The 18,124-nt window shown below is 40.2% G+C and overlaps 1 protein-coding gene across 3 annotated transcripts in view; it reads left to right on the top strand.

Moving 5' to 3' along the window:
* The first annotated feature begins 7,387 nt into the window (after nucleotides 1-7,387).
* Nucleotides 7,388-18,124, top strand: part of LOC309704600 (RNA binding protein fox-1 homolog 3-like) — a 352,816-nt gene continuing 342,079 nt past the window's right edge. For all 3 annotated transcript variants that reach the window (XM_082529847.1, XM_082529845.1, XM_082529846.1), the window contains exon 1: nucleotides 7,388-8,322. The gene's annotated coding sequence lies outside the window, so the exon portion shown is untranslated. The remainder of the gene's footprint in view (nucleotides 8,323-18,124) is intronic.

The raw sequence follows: 18,124 nt of genomic DNA, 5'->3' as shown, positions 1-18,124 counted from the left end.
AAACCCAAATATTTGCTGTATTTACTTTTTATTACAGTAAATCAGTGCTTTCTAAATGGTAATGCAGTACTTATATTAAGTACTTGTATTAATTAGTATTAATTACTCAGAGAAAGTGTGTGTTACACTACTCGCTACATTATATATTACACTATAAATGCACAGTTAACAATATAAATTGAGGCTACAATTTCATAGAAATGGATGCTGGAAGCTTATCACTGGCTTTGTTAGCTGTTCAGTGTCTGGCTGCTGGGCTGAGGTCAGCATACAGTCAACACTAACATCCCTCTGGTTTCTTGGCTAGCTTAGTGTTAGCATGCTATCTGCGCAGGTGTTTGCAAAGTTGTGTTAGCAGTACAATGCATTTGTTTCTATCCTGGAGGCAGTTTGCACTTTTCCTTTGTCCTCTTGTCCTTGTTTAATAAAAATAAAAGTAGTGTCTGCATCTCTGCTGTGGACCGCTCCATCACGTTCCCTTTTCCAACACATGAACTGAAATCAGCTGATTGTAGCAGGGCGCCTGGACTCCACCCAGCGTCCAGAAAACTTAGAAATTTGGTTCTGTAACAATAAATTGTTACATCGTTACATGACTTATGTGATGTTATTAAAGTAACATGTTATTGTAACAATATGCGCAGTTACATCTAGCACTGATTGTGTCAAAATTGCCAACCTTCTTTCTATCCACTGATTTAAATAGCTGGTAACTGGAGCTTTTTTTTTTCTTTTTCTGTTTTTGTGGTAACTTGAGCTCCCAGCGCTTCATCTTTACCATCAGTTTTAGTCTTGAAAATATCCACTGATGGACACTGGACAAACCAATAAAAAGGAGAAGGTGGTTGTCGGCTCCCTAACCTGTCAGCCTTGCAGATTTAATCAGCGACTTGTTTTTGAAAATTTTGACAGGTTTGCCAAAGTAGCTTCTGTGCTTTGTATTTTTGGTTTGGAAACCTGAAGCACGCGGAGGACAGGCAGTGACTTGCCCTTACATCTAATCAAGTGCAGAAAGGTACATAATGGTCTTGCTGAAGGAGAGCGTGTCAATTATTCATCAGCTGGCTCTGGCCTGTGAATTTAATCTTTGTTTTACAGTATTTTCAGTTATTTCATGTGTTCTGTAAACTGTGCTGGCATTCAGGAAAAAGGTGCGGCTGCCTCTGCAGAAAATGAAAGTAATACATTTATTAAACAAAAGCTCAAATCAAATATCAAACATTGGCAGACTTTGAGAACCTCTTTTATTTGATAATGATCCAGTATCCAGTGCGGAGACAACAGCAGCTTTTTAAAAAAATGTATTTATTATATTTTCATACCCTTTAAAAAAAAATTCATATATGTTTGACATCTAGTTTTGGGTTACCCATGTAGATATAGCTTGGACATATACACCATTCAGTGACAATATTAAAACCACCTGTATAATATTAGGTAGATCTCCAAAACAGACTGTTGGATGTTGTACACAACATCTGGAGGTATCCTGGGGTGTCTGGCACCAGGACTGCAGATCCTCTGGGCCCTGAGGGTTTCTGTGAACCAGCTTTGTACTGGTGCATCCCACAGGCGTGCGGATTAGCAACTGGGGGTGTTTGGAGGCTACGTACACCTACTGGTTATGTTCCTCGAGCCATTATTGAGCTCTTGCGGTTTTGCTAGATTTGTCCCGCTGGGGGGGGGGGCTGTTGCTGCGGACGAGCACTATTGCTATGGGTGGGGTATGAGGGATGTTCAAAGCAGCATCGGCATGAATACCAAGACCCGAGTTTTCCCACAAGAGTCTTACATTGTAATGATTAATGCTATTCACTTCCCTTGTCAGTGGTTTTAGAGTTGTGGCTGAAGGATGTATGTAGACTTGAAAACTGCCAGGGAACAGGGAAAAAGTGTGACACTGCAGTGGAAGGAGCGCTAGTAATCCAGCCTTATTTGTTTAAGTCTGACTGCCCTGATAGCGAATACATGCACACCCTCAAAGTGTAATGCATAAACATTTCACAGCAAAACAAATAAATTAAATCTGCTCAGAAGGAAAACATATGTGCTAACTACAGTCTCTGCTGAATTGTCTTTTTTGTGGCTTTTCAGTAACTAGGTCACTGCAGTGCATGTAAACTTGTCTGATTTCCAATGCAACCGGTTTTGTGAATGTAATTTGCTCGCTTCCTCGTGCAACCGCACAGGAGCAGCACAAGGCTGATAACTAGTAACCAACTAATTTATTCTGTTATTGGTAGAAATTAACACAAGATAAGACATTTTATTGAATACATTAATCAATACGATTTTCAATTAGCTCCTCAGAATCACTCAAATTACCTTGCTGAAATGACTTGAGGGTCCAATTCCACTCAAGGACCCTCATTTGAATAACCCTGCCTCGGGGTGTAATGAATTGACAGCCTTTTGATTTGAAACGTATGCTTCAGTAGCTGCGTATCAGCCCTCGCCTCCTTGTTGCTGAAATGGTTTTTACGGATGCTCCAAGCATGTTCCACCTTTATTCACGGCCATAGCATCTGGCTGCCAGCCACATCCAGCTGACCCACCCCCTGCTTAAGATGCACTGGAGCCTCTGTGGGTTAGGAGGGCCAGCTCTATCAATCTGCTCCCTTCCGGCCCCCACGTTCCCCAGTGTGGTTAATCACTGCCACTAATTAGCGCTAATTACTCATTGCTGCCCGGGAGAGCCCCCCTCGCTGGCTCACGCTGATCTGAAGGTCCTCCGTGGCACCCTGCTGCTTGCCATTCCTTGGGTACAGGACAAGGCGCAGGTACGTGGGAGGTGCTGAGGGGAAGGGGGAGGTTATTGAAAAGCTCATCTCCTCTAATTCAGCTTTTTTTTATTTTCGGGGAATCAAACACATCCCTGGGTTTTAGCCTTCAGCAGCTACAGGTAGAAGGGTACCTCCCTGTGGGCCTGCAGCTGAGCAGACTGGTTTGTGCTGGTCTGCTTTGGTCTGGCTGTTGGCCTTGTCTTCATGCACAGGGCTGGCCAGGCTTAATGAGCCAGCACCTTTTTGCTCCCACCGCCATTAATTGTCTGCGGCCATGGTTCTGCGGGCTACATTGTGTTTGGTTCTTTTCTCTCAGTAATTTTGCTTTAATAGATTCAATTTGCTTTCATTTGCTTTGTATTGATTTATTTGTCCAGCTTTGTCTTGTCAACCATAGAAACCTATAATTTCTCACAAAAGTTTGGGGCAAAAAGGCAGAGAAAAAAAGCTCATTTAATTTGCTAATATCGAGCGAATTATTTAAAAAAAGAGAAATGACAAATGATGTTGATATGGCGTGGACGTGAAGCGAGGCTTGACTAAGGCTGAACTCATTTCTCGGAGGCGAGAAAAGTGCATAAAAATATTGCAAATTCCAGACGTGGCACAAAGAGTGAAGCTTATTAACAGACCTGGAGGTTGTTAAGTCTGACAATCATGTAGCTAAATGGTATCATTGGATCTGTCAGCTTTTTAGCGGTCAAAAAAAAGAAAAGAAAAAACTCAGTAATGGCTGGTGATGAAAGGTGAGTGTGTCATGTCAGCCGTAAATAATTCTACAAAGACAGCTGATGGAAATGATTACATTGATATTTGGAAGGGCCTTTCAGACAAAGGGGTTGAGGATGTGTCCAAAATAGATTCCTTTAGCCTCTGCCAGAGTGCAGCACCGTGTGTCACCAGGAATCAGCGTGAGGCGAAAGGCTTTACCTCTTGCTGACCTTCAAATGTGAAGCAGCAGTAACTGTGACAGGTGAAACAGCTGCAGTCATAACACACAAACTGTTACACGAGTGAATGTGTGTACCCCTGAACATTTGGAAAGGATGCTTTTTAAAAAAAAAACTTTATAAAGAAATACCTCATAGAATTAAAGCAACAGACAGACAAACTACTTTCTTAAATGGGCACTTAACACCAGAATCAGATTTACAGATGTTTGTCTTGTGGAGCTCTAAAGCCATCTAGAGTATTTTGGTGTCAGTCGCACAATTTCAGAGCAATCGGCTGTCAAGGTGTCTGCCTTGGAGATGTCTGCCCTCAGCTGATGTCATGAAACTAAATAGCACTTGCTAAAGGGACAAAGAACACATCTGAACCCTCAGCAGCAGCAGCATCCTTGTCCTGGGCGATCTCATGTAGGAACTATTTTCTACCAAACGTACTCCACCAACCAGCATTCTGCACAAGTGTATCCATCCACCAGTGATGACAGGCCCATCCATCCTAATTGCAAGATTTTGCTGTCATCCCTCTTTAGTTGAGCTGAGATGTTAGCTAGCTGCTAACTTCCTTTGGTTGCTAAATGTAAATCTGTAGATGTTTAAAAAAAAAAACAGCTCCAAACATCATTCATGAACTTTTCTTTTCAGTCACTGGGTCACGATTCCTGGGAAGAGAAACTGCTGCCATTTTTGCCCTACAAGGCAAATATTAGTTTCAGTATCTCTAAGACAAGGCAGACATCTCGCTAATCTAAAATTAAAATAGTAGCTCCAAAAGTGGGCGAATCACATCACAAATATTTAAATGAATAAATGATACTACAGGCCAGAGTGGGAAAAAAAACTATCAATTTTTTTTAACTTTAAAATTAACAGAACTGAAATTATATCAGTATACGTAATTCCTTCAGTATCAGGTATGTATTTTTAATGGCTCAGTCACATTAGAGTAAAAACAGAATGTCAACCTCTTTAGGAAAAATCAGCTCTTGCCAGCGATTGCACAGAAGTTTTTGTAGCAGTTTGTGACAAACACTAATGATCAGTGTACAAAACCCTCAACCTGTGGATGTTTGTTGTAATTGCACAGGTTGGCTGATGGGAGGCAACCTGTCTCCAAACAACAACGGGCCAACTTGGTGTGTCTTCGTTCACTCTGAGCCGCTTTGAAGGTTTGCAAATAATTGTCATCTAATTTAGAAATGCAGACAGAACAAAGAGGATTGCAGTGTGAGCAAAGTGTCTCTTTGCAATTGCGTACTCGACTCAAATGGTTGCCAACTGGTTGCATTCAGGTCATATCCCTTATATAAAAACTTGTGCAGCCAGAACCTCACCAATCAGATCGATGAGGTTCAGTAGTTCATGTGAATTTGTTTTTAATGTGAAGCAACAGATGGCAACGGATTTTCCATTTTCGCTATTTTATTACCACAAATAGATTGCATGTAATTGCCAGTTGACCCCCTTCAATCACACACTGACAGCAGACTGACTCCATCTTATTGCCGTCTTGACGCACCTGGTCCCGTCTTTGAAGCAACGTTTTCCAAGGCAACAAATTCCGTCGCAATTGCAAGCGGTCGCAATAATTTTCGACTGCTTTCCCTAGTGTGACTTTAGCATAATGTCCCTGGAACATTTCACCGATTTGAATAAGCTTAATAAAAGTCACTTAAAGCATTGAGTCGGGTCAAAACACAAGGAGGGAAAGAGGAGATTGGCAGAAGCTGAAATCTTTTTCGCTCGTGTTCACTCAGCTGCTGAACTGAGCTGACCAGATCTCTCTTGTTGAAGCATTTCTTATCTTTGTGATATTTGCCGCCAAGGCCAAATCAAAGCTATGCAGGAAGGTTAGACCATGAATAGAAAATACTGTTTATGTCTCCGTCATTACTTTCGGGTGAATAACAGTACTTTTGAAAGGAATCTCAGCCTCTCAAAGAAAAGTGTCAGTATCTGAAACGTCTTCAGGCAGGATTGTAAACTTCACGCTGTTGCACAGACTTTACACAAATGAAACGGTCACACTCTTTTCAAACGTCAATACCCAGATGGAGTTTTATTTTTCTGATGACAGAAATGTGAAATTAAACGATGGTTAATGGGTGTTTTTCAGACGATCTCCTTCAAGCATGTTAACAGCAAAATATGTCATAAAGATGTATATTTTTTATTAATAGGAACAGGATACATTTCAAGACAAAAATGATTTAAACTAACAGCCTGAGTCGTTCAGACATGTGTGATTTATATGTTAATGTTTTTATTGGTTTATTGTGACATGCCAACACAGCTGATGTTAACAGCAATGGTGGGCACAAGGTGGGTATTTACAACACAAGCTGAGACACTGCAGGTCGTTGCTTATGATCTATGACTATTACAGGTTTATTAAGGTGCCTGCTTATTTCTGCAAGGAGAAATCCACAGATGTAACAAGTTATATGCATTTTAAATCAAATCAGCCATGGAAAGGCTTCCTTAACTGTCGTGATTAGTAGGAATACCATCGAAGTGTCAATATTCAATCAAGTGATGCTAAAAAGTAACCAAATTGTTGCCAAAGTGTCATGTTTTTGTCATATCTTATAAGAAAAAGACATGAAATTTATGTACAATACCTCTTAGTTTGTCTTCTGTCATTTAATTGTTTGTCTGTAACTTGATTAAACTGGTGCAGAATGAGTGGCTGTGTGGTCTTCATCAGAATTGAAGGTTATAAAACTTATGAAAATACATTTAAAAGTGCCAAATTTGTGTCCTCCATAAATTCTGGAGGACAAAACTATCCCGTTGGCCAGATTAGTCTTTGCTGAATCTGGACCACGGGCTTTATGTTTGACACCCCTGAATTATATGATAATTGTTAAAATGAACACATATGCCCAGATGAGACTTAAAATCAGAACATCACCGTTACAGGGCAGTATTATACTCTTTCTTATGGTGAATCTTCTGGCAGAAAAAGAAGCCTTGACTGACCATATAAATGGGGAAAATGCATCAAATATACAGTTGTGTTATTAGATTACAATGCATTATTAAAGTGAACTTCTTGGACTCTACTAATGTAATTTAGCATCTTTCACAGTTCAGAATGGGCAATAATGCTGCATAATAGTGCTTTAGACCCCATTTCCTGAGCCCCCCCACCACTAAAGTCCCCTTTTTAATAATTAGCTGCTCATTTTCCGACTTTCACAAATTGAATCGGGTGCTTGTGTGCATCGCCTGCTGCCTAACAAACCTTAAGTCTGCAACAAATAATTTCTTATTCTTGATCAGGACTGACATCCTCTCCATCCACTAAGTGTTTGAACTCTAATTCAGTCTAATGTCTCATACAAGAGTGGACATCGCAAACATCCACAGTGACAAACAATACAGCCGGAAACTTTGGCCAACAGCCATTTGCTCTGATTATTAATGACACGGGACAATAATATTAGTGATGTAATAATTCTTGCAGCGTGCAGCTGTCACCCTCTTTCCTTTTTGGAACAGCTTTGTCTTTTAGCATTAGCCTAGCAGCCCAACGTCATGCAGGGCTCTAATAATGAAAGGGTCCTCTGCATATAACAAATTACAGGTTACACGTTATATATGACATGTTTCTGTCATAGATGCAGTTTACATGTATCACAGAACATGACAGTACAATGTAATTTCTGTATCTTTGTAACTATTTTTATTTTATTTTTTATGATCGTGTGTACGTTTTTTACAAATTACATGACGTAATCCAATTAAATAAAAGTGGCCTAATCACGATGGACAAACTACTGGGTCACCTGCAGGAGCTGCTTGACCGAAATCCACACCACGAGGCTCCCAGCACAGTTTTTGTGCTGATGTTAATGCCAGAGGAGTCTGCAGTTCTTGGTGGGGCGTTGGCAATTTTTACACACTATGTGCTTCAAAACTCAGCAACTTTGTGAAGTCAGACAATTCATGGCTGAGTGTCTATGATTCCTACATGCTTCCACTTTCCAATTCCACTTACAGCTGATTATGGAATTTCTACGAAGGATGAAATTTTAAAAGCTCATTTGTTTTGTGTATTTTTTCTTCCTTTATATTGTACTTTTTGTGTCATACTTTCCAATTTCCTTAAATAAAGAAGTTTAGTCTTTTCCACCCTTTGTGATTTGCTTGAGTTAAGTTATTGTTTAAATTAGCATAAATAGTGAGAAATTTCCCAGGAGGTGTGAAGTACCTACTTTGTAATGTATCTCTTCTTTTCTTGAGTATTTATTTTTCCGAAAACTTTTTACATTTACTCCTTACCTTTTAACAGAATTATCTATATTTTCTATTGCTTACATTTTCAAAGCAAGCTATTTCAAGTTATTTCAAACCGATTTGAGCCTAAACAGTAACACATGTAATGCACTTTCTATAGGTGTACCAATCACCAGGGGTCACTGGATAAAAAGAGATATAATACCATATCAGTGGTTAAAATGCGCCTTTTCTTTTGGTCAACGGTGGAACGAGTGCAGGTGTCCATACATCGTGATTCCGGTACTTCATCATTTAGCTCGTCCTACAGAAGAGCAGCGAGCATAAAGGGACGTTTTTTTAAGTGAAAGGTAATTTTGAATGCAACGTTTCTAACAGCTCAACAAACATCAACGCAGACTGTGTGTGTGCAGTTTGTCATAGACCGTGCCTGCTAGCTAAAGGTCCAGCAGTGCAAGCTAACTTCACTCAGAGATGAAGAAGAGAGGTTAAATTTAAAGGTAAAGACTGCCTTGTGGTGTTTTAAAGTAAAACTTTAAAGAACATGTGGGTTCCTCTTTGTGAAATCATATATTGGATCTGTATTTGTTGTCAAGTTGTGTATTTTCGTCATGTGAAACGTTCTGGAAAACAAGCTAAGTATGCTAACTTTGTTTTGCTTAAAGGTTGCATGACATTGCAGTTTAGTGCAGGATAAACAGGTTAGCTCTCCATACTCTGACGGATTTAAATTAAAATTAGAACCTTCATACCGTCCAGTATAAAGACAGTATAGCACAGTATGTTCTGCTTTTATAATAATTTCCTCTTCCGTAAACCTAAATACTAAAAACCTAAAATGTATAAATAATAGTCATTTGCATGCATTTAACATACATCGGTAATTAGCATTCCTGTAGGTTCTTCAGCTTTAAGAAATTATTTCTAATTATTTTAATTAGAAGAGAATCAGGCTCGTTTCACAAGCAGATTCCCTCCAAAATAAGGAACAAGTGGTTTCATGAATTTTATCAATGGGTTTCCTACAGAGATGATTTCCTTTGTTAGGAAATAAACATCAAGATTTTGGGCTAATGGGCTAATTAATCAAAGTTGTCATGGTTACAATCAAAACAAAAATTGTGGTTTTGAGTTTCAGGGAATGATCACTTTCACAGATAACAGAAAATCGTGTTGGAAACAGGACAGGAACATCTGTCTCCTGTGTTGAAATTCTGCATTTCGGTGACCCATCCATCCGTTTCTCTGCGGACCGGGTTTTGTCTTGTTTTTCTTTGGAGAACAGTCTCCTCGGAGCCTGTGCAAAGATGGAAAACAATGAACCATGTGAGCACGAGCAGCTGTGATTCAGTCGGCAGCAGAAAGAGATTACAACAATGTGTAGCGCTGCATTTTTGTTCAGGTCTGTGCAGTTTTCTCCACCGCGACGTAGTTCATATGCGTTGTTTCCACGTGACGCTGCTGATAATCGTGCTACCTTCTATAAAATTGAATTTTTACTTTTTGATTACATATACTCCAATTTTAATTAACTATACTTTCAATGCACTGAGATTCAGATCCTCATCCTGCAAGAGGAGGGCAGCCTTTCCACAACGAGCTGTTACTCTGCAGCCGTGTTCACAACAGCACTTGTTCATGCAGAAGTTGTTGCTTTTTCTTCTTCATGAATTCCTTACGGTGGTTCTTCAAACTGAGACAAAGCATTTTTTTTCCTTCTGAATGAATCTTGCTCAGCGGCAGATACGAAGCCTCTTTACAGTTTGAAAAGACATTTATTTCTTGTCAGTATGCCTCCCTTGGAAGTGAATTCATCTTTCCAATAAGATAAATCCCCTCTGCACAAACTTTGTTCATTAAACCTCTGAGATTCATTCAGGTTTATTTTTAGTGAGAGGCATTCATCGTTATAGCTGTGTTGATTTTCCACACAGTCTAGAGGGTTTATTCTGTTGCTGCTGGTGCACCAGTAATATGTTTCCTTGGAGCAAACACAAGTGAGATGAGGTTAGAGGTGATCTCCTCAATAGTGGTATTAAAAGAGCTTAAAATTCAGGGACAGGGACATGAATGTCATCGCTGCACACCTGGCATGCTTTTGTCAGTCACCTTTCAAAGGAATTTTTGGTATTCATTGATTCAGCTGTTCTCCTGGTCTGTGACAACATCAGGCCTGTTGAGGTCAAACATCTTATTTTTTAAAGTGCTTTCAAAAGACAAAAAAAAACATTTTAAAATTGAATTTCATTAGTTTTGCAAAATTACAGCACAAATTGACAGTTTTACCAAAAAGAGTTAGGAGGAAAAAACAGAAAGCAGCAGACCGCCTGCGCCAACTTTTCAGCTGCAAAGGATCTTCTTTCCTCATTTGGAATAGCTATTGATAAACAAAAGCTCACCCTTATAAAACCTGCCAAATCTGCGCTTTGTTTAGGGAAGTCTTTGGGAGGATTTGTCTGTAGGATAGGCTAATTTGTTTGCTTTGTGTTACATGTCCTCTTCACTCTAAACCCAAAATACTTTCTCATAATTAAGAAACAGCAGGTGTCCAATTAAGATACTCTATTCGTAAATAATTTTTTGTCACTACACTGGTAAATTATCTGCATGCAAATGTGTGCAGATTAGAAAAAGCTACCCCATCCAAGAATTGGCTCAAAGGAGGAAAAAAGGACACAACCCTTCACGTTACACCTGCCTTTCCACTGTTTGCATTTGTAAATTGGAAATAATATTGCTGCATAAATGCCACAAATGTCACAGACACGGCACACTTCAAAGCGCAATCTGTTGCATTTCAACAACTCTTAATTGACCTTTTGTTCTCTGCCCCCTTTTTCGTCTCCCTCTTATTTCTCAATTCACAAGAAATAAAGCTATAATCCTGAGGCAAAAAGTCCTGTAAAGCCAAACCTAAAGGCCATTCTTATTCATTAGACAAGCTTGCAGTGTTGTTGGCTGTCACTGCCACCGAGGGGCTTGTCCATGGCCGCGGCCGACATCTGTTGGCATAATGTAGCGTCCAGGGCTCTGATAGGCAACGGGAGCTGATTTATAAGGTTCTCTGTTTAAGTGGGTGTCTTAAGGTAATTATAAACCGGTGGGGGGGTTGCTACTAATTGCACCTTCCCTGATCTGTAATGAAGGCCAACCAGCATGAATGAGTCCATCCTGTGCGACTCAGGCAGTGCAAGAGCGAGGGCAGCTGAGCTTGACCAGTTAGTGTTGGTTTAGCTCTGGGCTGGAGCTCCTCACCTGCTGTTATGCCTCGTCTTCAGCCAATTTCTCTTGAGTAATTAACTGTGATGCCACATATGGTGCAATGGTGGAAAATCTGATCGCTGGTGGATGCAGAGGAGTCGAAGAGAAAAACCCAATGCGAGGAACCCCGCGGTGACCAAAGCTCCAAACACTGAGTGTGAGCATAAATGGGACGACTGGAAAATTCTTTTGACATGCACAATTAAAAACAAATGTTGTTTCCACATGACATAAATGAGCGTAATTAATCACTCAACAAATGAATTATTAGGAAGATTAGAAAATTAGGTAGATTAAGTACACCAATGAGGCTTGAATTATTAACAGTATTTGTAACAGTTGATTAAGATATTGCATAGAAGGAGGACTTTGTGGGCAACGTATGACAAAGTAATTAGTTTGAGTTTAACATGTGCTATGTATATAAGGTCATATAGCCAACATGACATGAGGAAATCTTATATCATTACTTCTCACTTTAATAAACTTCCATAAACTCTACAAATAAGCATCATAACTTATAGCAGGTTCAAACTTGGTGCTTCCAGGCTATTAGTCCATCGCTCCCTGGAAGTGCTGACCGGTTTCACTTGTGCCTTCTCTGCAGGTGTTACCAAAAAAAAAAAAGCTACCTATGTGCCAGCACACGGTAGTACAAAAACACACCTCAATTCACACTCCTCTCACCTCAAAACCTTCGGTGGAGCGGATCAAGGAATATGAGAAAAGCTGCCAGACATTCACCTGGGCTCCAAACTCCCCAGATCCCAATCTGACCAACAACAACAGGACATGCTCAACAAAACCAGTCGACAGAGGCCCAGCTTAGCAACTCACGGGACCTAAAGACTGTGCTGCCAAACACAAGAATTAAGTGTTTGTTTTAGGCTACTAAAACATTAGATTTTTTTACACAAAGCTTAGGTGAAGAACTTTTCCTTTTCGACCCTTTCATCAGTCACGGTGGCAAAATGTAGTTCTGGAGTGGTTGGAGACTGGGGCATGACCAAAAATATGTTCATGCAGTCTGTTTGTGAGAGTGCTTCCATTAATTGTGATAATTTGGTGAAAACAACAAATCTGTTGGTGTCTGCATGAATAGAAATTCTCGCAGTTATTTGCAAACCTTCGCCAGTCTGTCTGAGAGCAATTGCCATCAGTCCCAATCAGACGGTGATTATTTGGAGACAGGTTGCCTGACCTGTGCAATCGCTTTGACTAAAACTGGTTACGAATCCTTACTTTTTACAGATGTTTGTGCTCAAGTTTAGGTCTGTTTGTCTATACAGACTTTTTCTTAATGCAGTTGTCATGCAGAGTAAACTCTGAGATCAAAATGAGGACAGAGTTTGGTCTTATACCTCTCTTGTGTCTGGTGCTATTGGAAGATGGTCCATTAATGCATTAAAAAGCATGTTGACAGAAACTGTCACTAAGTTGTGCAATATGTAAATGTGATTACAATCTAGCCCTGATCTTAACCACAGCGTTTTAAACTGTGAAACCCGGAGACACGAGGTTTTAATTAAGAGTAAAAATCATGCTCTGGCTGTGATGAGCATGTGCTTCACTTAAAAATGTCCGTAGAGTCAAGTAAAATCATTCCAGACCATGTGCTTAAGTTTGGTTCATAAAAGATGCCAACTTCCTTATTTTTAAATCTCAAATAGACTTGAGCTGACAGCACCTGCCTCTGGAGTTCCATCGATATGTCGCCTGCACAAAATAGGGTTTAGTTAGGAACAGCCGTGGACCCTAAGAGAGCAGAACATCCATTATTCTTGGGTAAGTGACAACCTAATTATCAATGCTGCTTACAAAAAAACATCATTTTATTGCACTGTTGGTGAATTTCTTATGAAAGTGGCCACAGTCTCTTTGAGAGGTGCCAGAAATTCTTTTATTCCAGGAAAATCTCCAACACTGATATAATAAATGGTAAATGGCCTGTATTTATATAGTGCTTTACTAGTCCCTAAGGACCCCAAAGCGCTTTACATATCCAGTCATCCACCCATTCACACACACATTCACACACTGGTGATGGCAGCTACATTGTAGCCACAGCCACCCTGGGGCGCACTGACAGAGGCGAGGCTGCCAGACACTGGCGCCACCGGGCCCTCTGACCACCACCAGTAGGCAACGGGTGAAGTGTCTTGCCCAAGGACACAACGACCGAGACTGTCCAAGCCGGGGCTCGAACCAGTAACCTTCCGATTACAAGGCGACCTCCCAACTCTTGAGCCACGATCGCCCCCCTATATATTATCCATAATGAGTTAAATTAAATATATACGTGAATGCAAGAGAGCAATTATTTCTTTGAAGTTCCCTCAGATTGAATTACGGCCTGCATGGCTCTGAATACAAAATGACATTTTAAACACGAGGCAGCTACATTTTATATCCTGCAATGTAAAAAGGTTTCAAGCAAAGAAAAAGCAAAAAGAACTCCGATGCCTTTAATTAATTTTTTTCCAAAGAATATGTGACCTTGGAGAATTATTTTCGTAATAAACGGTTTGTCAAATTATCAAAGAAGCTTAATAGTTCGAGATCAGCGCTGTATGGAACAGTGAGTCATGATGGGGCGCTAAAGCAGGGAGGTGAGGCTGTGTTTAAGCACTGAGTTACAGAGGAAGAGTTTCCGTCAAGTGAGTGACACAAAAGCAAGATTAGGGGATCAAGTGCTGAAAGATGAGAGAGGAATTTAGTGGTATTGACAGCACATTCAAGGGTTTCTGAGAGGAAGAGAAGACAAGAGACAGGGCGATAATTTTAGAGATTTGAAGGGTCAAGATTAAGCTGCCTGATAATAAGCAGAGTGAAATGAACCAATTTTGAAAATATATGCTGATGTAGTGTCGACTGGGGAGTGGGGGGGTTGTCAGTGCTTCCACAAATGACTTGGTATCAGACAACAGGCTTTTGGAAATATTGGATTGTACAGTCAGACTGTTTCACCGCCTGCCACACTATATTAATGCACAGCTCATATTGGAGCCCGCATTAGGTCTCCCGCGCGCCGCTGTTTCTTCGCGGTAAACGTGAAGGGCCAATAAAGAATCGAGATTTCTCGTGGATGTAATTAGCCAATCGTTTCTAATAGTGTCCATAGCAATGCATTTTCACGGCCGTGTCATTTCAACCTGGCCAATATGCCTTGAAGTGTAATTTCTGCCTGAGCATTTAGACACAGAGCTATCGATTGCATTCGGCGAATGATCTGCTCAGAAACCCATCATCTACTTTAATAATGTCACTCAGCACCACATTCTCCCTGCTTGGTTTCCATTAATAGTCAGCCTACGTGACATTGTCAACATTCACTGCTCAAACAACGGGGTTTTTGAAGCATGGTCGGTTCACAATTGGGTCATTTAATCAATTTATACAATTGAACCTATTTAACATATTGATATGCAGTTACCCTGTAATGTGTGTGGCCTTTTATCCCCTCGAGTGAAACAAACTCCAAGGGAGCTGTTCAGATCTTCTGCCGTTATTTATCATGTGACATTTAGCTGGGCCCTGATGACGGCAGCTCTCCACTTTAATTAAAGGTTCAACCTCTTCACTGGATGACAAATTGACTGGTTTGTGCCTTGGAAAAGTGGAGGAACATGTCTAGTCCACCCTGCTCCTCGCTAACGGTGGGCTAACATCAGGGAGAGAGGTGGAGCTGGCATTTTAGTCGAGTCTTAACTGAGGCGAGGTCAGACAGCGAGCTGCATTATCTACCGCACAGCTCTCGGACTAAATGGAGAATAGACTTAGAGATTTATAAAAAAAAAAACCCTGAGACAAGTGGAGAAATTTGTTTTCTCCCTCTTTCTGTGTTTTTAAACTTCACATTATTTCCTCTTTTTGCTGTTCTTTTGTTTAGTTTCTTGTGACCTTCTGTTCGTGCAGATGCAAGATCTGCAACTCGGTCGGTAGCGGCAAATGGCTAATGGTCCATCCCCCGGTTATTTTACGGCAGGCTGGAGAATATGTCCACTTTGCATGGTTCCCTTCTTCCATTTTTCAAACTTCGCCTGAGTTGGGGGTGACACAGCTTGAAACAGGTTTCAGGAGAAGCAGCAACACAAATGGAAGAGCAGGCCCAGATGATACAATCACTTTGTTCAGCATGAACACTTCTGCAAACATGTTGTGTGTGTGGGGGGAGTTGGGGGTTCTTCGGGGCAGGCGCCAAGGCTTCTGTGTAAGATGAGATGGTGTAAACAGGCAGATTGGCTCTCTTCTCCGCGTTAGCTCCTTGAGATTTCATGCTGGCTGGATTTATAGAGAATCACAGTGCATTGGAATGCGCCTTAGGCTCCACTGGGGCCAGTATCAGAGAGAGTGCAGAGCTGTGAACTTCAGATGATAAACTAAATATAAATCCATAAAAAAAAAAAATATATATATATATTTTACGATCTTAAAAATAGAGGCCCATCGTTTTGTTGTGCCTTTCAGATGGGAGTTAATGATACCCATTCTGCCTTCATCTTCATTGTATCTATTCTTTTACTACAATACCAATTTTATTAGTCTTTTAGCATTAACGTATGAAAGTCGTGTTTGATTGTTGTATAACACTTTATCTCATCTCTCCCTCTTTTTTCTTTTAACACACTAGTTTTCTACTTAATTGTGAAACCACAATCCACCACCATCCACATGGCGGTTGCTGTAGGAATGAAATTAGTATTAATACTACAGGTCATGCGGATGCCCCAATTAACAAGAAACCAGTGGAACGGCATCACTTTTTCAGTTAAGTCTGCACACCAGCTAAAATATGCGAAAAACCTTTGAAACCTTGCATCTCAAAAGCGAGGAGAATGACTCATGTTCATTCCGGGCATTGCCACCCCATCTATATGTATTAAAAAAGAAACGCTGGGTAATGTAGAAGGTAGTAATGCATGAAGTCTCTGGTGGTGGACTTGTAATACGATAAGAAATAAGACACTAGTTGCACATGTAAGAAACACGAACCACTGAATCTGTTAAAAGTGCGACAGGTGACTGAAAAATGTGACTGATACAATGGTAATTATACATTTTCCAACACTGTAATTTTATGTGGTTCTGCATAGCTATAACCTGAAACATTAGCATATTTTCTCACAAGTCCTAATAGATAAAGGGAGCACAATTAAACAAATGACACATTTATCATGTCCTTTATTTATGGAAATGTGCCCACATGCAGAAGGGAGGAAAGTGAGCATCAGGTGTTCAGTCAGTGGAGTGAAAATCAAGTGTGGGTGGTCTGCTTTATTTAAGTTTAACAACACGTATCTGTCAGAATGTGATCTCCGTAGCCCTTGTTTGTGGAACTGTATCAAAGCATGAAATAATGAGACTTCTCATAAAGTCAGGAAAAGAGCTGTTGATGCTCGTAGGCTAAGACTATTACAGAACTATGTTTAGCGTTTAGATTTCACCAATCCACAGTCGAACAGGTTTCATGCAAATAGACAACTAGTCGTCCAAGAGCAGTTACAGGAACCTTTGTTAGTTATGTAATATTTATGAATGAATTTCGTTATTAATTAAGTGACCACGGTAACATCCGGTTGTTAAATGATGACATATGAACCCTTCTTCCCTTGCAGCCCAGCCCATGCAGCAGTATATTAATGACTAACCTCATATCCGGTTGTTAAGTGATGACGTGACGAATCCTACTTCTGTTTCCAAAACCCCGCAGTCAGGACATGCTATATTGTATTTAGATAGAAGCTAGCGAGCTAACTTCCTGCTAACTTCTAACTCCATTAAATGTCATAAATTCCGTTTTCATGGATGCCTGGATGTTAAACTCAATTGTTACACCTGGTAGAGCAGAACGCTGATCATTTTATTAAAGATGAAAGACTTTAGACAGTTTTTCAACTCTCAGTAATGCCACAGTGATCGTTTGATATATGGACCTGCAGCGGAGTTTAGGCCCAGACACGGCTAGTGACGTCAGACTGAACAACCGGATTGTGGATGGATTATCTCAGTTGTTCTCCTGACTGAACTTTGGTCCGTTTACAGCATCCTGCCATGCGATTGGATTTGTCCCTAACCATCGGGAACCCTCACGTTAGCTTTTATCGACTGGAAAAATAGCATTCATCCTCCAGCTTCACTGTTTATGTTATGCTAACATAGCTGTTAGCTAGCCACCACGTAGCACATCATTATATACCAGCTAGTCCAACTTCAGTAACCCTGCAAACATCACTGCTGTTTAGTTTTCTGTCTTCATTTATGTTGGAAGTGATAACAGAGCTGTACGTTTGAATTTTTCAGAAATCTCTCAGTCAGAACATGCTATATCATGAAACTAGCGAGCTAACTTCCTGCTAACTTCAAACTCTGTTAAACTTCATAAACACTGTTTTCATGGATGCCTGGATGTTAAACTTAATCATTTTACCTGGTAGAGCAGCAATACTCATAATTTTATTAAAGATGAAAGAATTTAGACAGTTTGTAGCTCTCAGTAATGTCGCAGTGTTCGTTTGACTTTAGGACCTGAAGCGGAGTTTGAACCCGGAAACAATGACGTCATACTTAAAGACCAGATCTTGGTCTCATTTTTTTAAAAAGTGGGTTTACTTCCTCTACTTTTTAAGACTTTTGTTGTGAGTACACTGCTCTTTTAAAAAATTATAGTTGTTAAAAAGTTCTTTAATATTCTATATTTGGTATGTAAAGTTAAATAATTCAGGCCTTTATTGTTCTGTTGGTAATTATAGCTTATGGCTCATGACAATGAAGAATTCTCAAAAGCAGTGCAATCAGTCCTATTTTAAAATCTGCAACTTTACAGCAAAAATAATAGTCTTTACAGGTTCTACAGTCTTTTATTTTTATTTTGTAACTCACTTGTTTAAACTG

This window comes from Aulonocara stuartgranti (genome assembly GCF_965226115.1).
Source record: "Aulonocara stuartgranti genome assembly, chromosome: 4".
Classification (NCBI taxonomy): Eukaryota; Metazoa; Chordata; class Actinopteri; order Cichliformes; family Cichlidae; genus Aulonocara; species Aulonocara stuartgranti.
This window is presented reverse-complemented; position numbering and strand designations above follow the sequence as displayed.